Source organism: Lactuca serriola, chromosome 8 (assembly GCF_051521515.1).
Source record: "Lactuca serriola cultivar US96UC23 chromosome 8, Lser_US96UC23_V15, whole genome shotgun sequence".
Lineage (NCBI taxonomy): Eukaryota > Viridiplantae > Streptophyta > Magnoliopsida > Asterales > Asteraceae > Lactuca > Lactuca serriola.
Window position 1 is genome coordinate 220,172,716 of NC_136415.1, and position 4,968 is coordinate 220,177,683.

The following is a 4,968-nucleotide window of genomic DNA, read 5'->3' on the forward strand; positions in this document are numbered from 1 at the left end:
AAAACCGAAACCAACCGAACGCTCGGGTTCGGTTTTCCAAAATTTTTCAAAACCGAAACCAACCGATCGCTTGGGTTCGGTTTTCCAAAATTTTTCAAAACCGAAACCAACCGAACGCTCGGGTTCGGTTTTTCAAAATTTTTCACAACCAAAACCAACCGAACGCTCGGGTTCGGTTTTCTCAAAGTTTTTCTCAACCGAAATAAACCGAACGCTCGGGTTCGGTTTTTCCAAAGTTTTTTTTTTCTTTTTATTTTCTTTCTCAGTCTTATTATTTATTATTATTTATTTTTTTATTTTCACTATTATTTATCAAAAACTCCAAAAATATTTTTTTTATTTCCTTTTTGGCTTTAATTTTATTTGTGTGTTTGTTTATGGGGAAATTGTTAAATTAGTTAAGTGTCCCTAGAAGCATGCTGCTGTATGTGTCCTAAGACTCATCTGATTCTGAATAATAGCCTTAATGACTTGGTATACACAAACCTTGTCTTCCCAATTAGGCTATCACATTTATTCTAATCGTGATCTACCTAACTCTCTTCTCACATGAGATAAGAGTTTTCTGCTTGGTCCTATTTTTCACAGCAGAGGTACTTTGATTTCTTTCACCATCTCTATTGCATTTCTCCATTAATTTCGTTTCACAAATGTAACCCTTGAGACTCTCAGAAATTACCACTGAGGTTTATGGTTACTCAAAAACTGCGTTCATGATCTTAGTTTCGTGCCACTACGAGCTGAGTGAAACCCAAAATTCAATACCCAATCTGAATTGACGGTGAACAATTAATTTGATCTAGTTTTCACTAATGAATTGACGGTCGTATCTTCATGAAATCTCAAATTTTCCTTTTGTGTGATTCCTATGAAATTGTTAACAACCATAACATTTCTACCTTTGGGATCCAGTTTTTAAATTTTTATTGAGATTTTATATTTCCCAGCCACTTTAAAATTATTACCAACCTACTTGTTCAACAGACTACACCGGTCTCACAAGTACTTTGTTCACTTTCTATCTTATTTCAAGATTAGGACTGTTGAATCAAAGCAAAAGCTACCCTAAGAAGCCTAATTAAAAGAAGCCTTTCAACACTTCTTAATAAGTGTTTGATCGTTATTCAACGGGAAACCATACAAACACTTTAAGGTCTCTCTTGACTTTGAAGAAAGAGATTCGTTTCCGGGATCATTTGTTTCATGTCTTTACTGACATCACAATTTTTCCTAAAAAGTATTGATTTATTTCTTTTCTTTTACACCCTTAGCACGAAAATCTTTGATTTTCCAAAATTCTGGTTCTATTATTTACAGGCATTTTCATTGGATTGGTGGTTGATTCCAAGTTATGGTTGATTTTAATCCACGTGGGAGTATTCTTCAAAAGATGTCGTTACAATTTGAATGGATAAGATGATGACATGCTGACTCAGGCGGGAGTCTAATCGATTTGATTTCAAACGGCGCTAAAAGGGAACGCGTGCGAATTGGAACCGTCTCATCTCTAAATGGGCAGAAAGGGCACGTGTGAATCTGAAACGGTTTATCTTCAAACGACGCTTGATGGGAGGCGTGTTCTTAGGGGTCTGACACTCTCTCTCATGCGTGATCATCGGTTACCCTAACTGTCACGCATCAGTCAACTCCGGAAAACTCTTCGTTTTTCGATAGAAGATTTGAGAAGATCTTTCTCTCTCCTTACCCCACAGTATAAAAGGCAACATCCTATACCGTTTACCTCTTTACTGCAATTAAAATTCCCAGAGCGCAAGAAATCCTTGAACCTTAACTGTTCATCATCTTCTTCACTTTCTTCAAACAATGGCAGATTCATCTTCTGTTCACGCAACTTCCCACATACTGCCTATTCGCCCACAACAATGCCTGATCTTCGATTTAACCCCTCATGCTTACGCTGCCTTCATGTTCCCCATTATCGAGTGTTTGAAGTTTTCGCCGATTGCTCCTGCACTTTCAAGGGCGGAATCAGTTCCAATGGAGTTCTTGTCCCAAATCTATGCGACTGCTCATTACGACAAAGTGGTTGACAGGATCTTCTTTGATGTTTTTTATCACAAAGCGTCCATCTCCAAGCAACGATTTTGCTCCCTGTTAGGGTTTGAAGCTGACTCTACGAGGGTTAATCCAGAGACGATTCCAATGGGGCACCTGTTCAATATGTTTTACAACATGGGTTATACGGAGGTGCTTACTTCCGTCGCCAATTTCAAGAAGTCGTGCTTGCCGCCACAGTGGAACGGGATGTTCACTGTGTTATTCAAAGGCCTTTCTGAAAGGAGTTCTGGCTCTGATGGTTCCAGTCGATTGTTTCTGTCCATCTTGTATGGTATCTACAATGGCATCAATGTCGATTATGGGTTTGTTCTTTGGCAACAACTCATCCAGAGTCTCTCCTCTTCTTCACGGCATTCAGAGGTGTCTTATGCTAGGTTTTGGACCTTGATCACGAAATGGGTGATGGACAAATACCACGTCCCCATTGTCGCCGGTGCTCCGATGTCTTCGATTGGTACATTCCATACCATGAAGATCATCATTTTAGATGCTTCCAAGTTTCCATTCAATGGTTCAATTCCGAAGTCTATGTATGGTGACGTTCCAGCCGATAGCCGGATTATCAAAACCTACAAAGAGTTTAAGCGATTAGGTCCGAGGGATCTTACTCCAGAGATGTTGAAGTCTATCCATGACGCCGACAAGCCTGCTCCAAGAGGCAAGAATGCAGAGAAAGGGAAATAGGTGGCAAAAGGGGCTAAAGGCCCTTCTCCAAGGAAGAGGAAACCCACAAAGGCTGCTCAGTCTCCGCAGCAAAAGAGGCGAAAAACTCAACCCAGGAGAAAGCTGATTATCGCTTCCTCCTCAAGCGAGTCTGAGGGTGAGAGTTCGGATTCTGAAGACTCTCCAAGAGGCAACACTCCACCAAGATCTCCTACCCCTGAGATTCCAATCCCCTCTTCTCCAATTTCCTCTCCTCCTAAAACTATTCCTACTTCCATTCCCACCATAAACCCCTCTACACACATTCCAAACAATTCAATCCCAATGCCACCACCAATATTCACCGATGCAACAACAACATCCACTGCAAAAGTTACAGCCAACATATCTGATACATGGGTTCATACTGATGCACCCGAACCTACACCTACACCTGAAACTACCAAAGCACCCGAACCTACCCCTACACCTACACCCGAAACAACCCAACCCGTACCTACCCATACTACTGTACCACCACCTTCTCCACCACCACCATCTCCCGGTCACACTTCTGAGGGAGAAGAAACATTCCTTGGCGGGGAAAACATGACCTTTGACTCGGTCTATTTCAGTCCGTCTCAGGTTCAAAGTGATGACGATGAAGACGCTCCTGTAACCAAAAAACACCTCAAGGAGCTTAATGACAAGATTGACTTGCTCATCGCCTCTTCTTCAACGTCTCAATCATCACTCTCTGAAGCTGCAGTTCAGAAGATTGTTGATGCTTTCTCAAAGGCTCAGCAAGATTCTCTCGCTTTTGCAACCTCCGCCATTGACGCTTCAACAAAAGCGTGTCAGACTGCAACCGAAAAAGTCGATAAACTATTTTCTGATGCCTCTGTCCTGTTAAAGTCTTTACAGGCGAGTGCTGATGTTGCTAAGACTACGTTGGAACCAATTGTTCAACAGTTGGCCATGTCTGTCTCAAATGAGTTGAAGTCCTTTGCTTCACTTCGTCAATCGCTCTCAGACGACAACTCGGCGTTTCGTGCTACTATTGACGAGCGTCTCTCCAAGCTCCAAGAAGATCTGGCTGCTGAGAACTCCTTGATGGATGTTCTAGCTCGGAAGACCACTGCTCTGAAGGTCAAGAGTGTTCAACTCTCTAATTCTCAAAAAGAGATTGACTCTCTTCGGACTGAAAGGGAGGTTATTAAATCGTGTGTTTCGGATGTCCACTCCGCGATATTCAACATCCTTGAAGCACATGATCCCATCTTGAACTACACTGTGAGGCGAGACCTTGCAGAGAAGCTCGCTCCTGCCCTTGCCCTGATAAGAAAAATTGAAGGGCTTCTTGATTTCGTGTCCATTCCGAAACAAGGGGGAGAAAAGGAGTCCATGTCTCAACCACCTCCATCCTCAAAGGCAACTCACACTACCAAACCTCCTCCAGCAGGTCAAGCTTCTGGTTCTGGTGTGAAAGATAAAGGCAAGAAGATTGCTGAGGAAGATGAAGAGGAAGACAAAGAGACTATCGCTGATCTTTTAAAGCGAAAACGTCCAGTTGTTGATGATGATGATGTCAATGCTCGTGCTGCTAAAGAAGCTGAAGAAGCAGAGAGAAAACAGAAGGAAGCACATGACCTTCTTGAGAGTAGGAAAATTCTTTTTCCTATCTGGACTCTTGAGAGGATGATCAAAGAGGCAATCGATACTCCAAGCATCTTGTGGCTGGAACCTGTTATATCGCTTGACTGTTCCAACACTGTCGATTCTCAATTCGACATGCCTCTGACCCGAAAGGCGTTCACGCCTTCGCCAACGTTTCACAGTTCCCTCATCCTCATCCACAGGTTGATCGGGACTTGATTAATTTCTATCTGAAGGCTGCTCTTCCTCCTTATCAGACTTGGAGCGCTCATAAGATTGTAAACGTTCGGGTCTTGAAGCCGTACAGTGAAGGGAGCTTCAGCAACGTTCGGTTCAAGGTGCTTCGGGGGTCTGACAAAACCGAACATGCCATTTCTTTAGCAGATCTACCGAACCTCAATCCCCATGACTGGATCATCTTGCACAACATCCTATTGACCAACGAAGCTGAATACGGTCCGATTATCGACCATTTCAAAAGGATGCTTGTGTGCTACATCATGGAAGTAGCATTGATGGATCAGGAGATAGCGAGCGTCTTCAAGAAGAAACCAACTATATATCCTGTTGGCTCGGCCAGTGATCTGAATC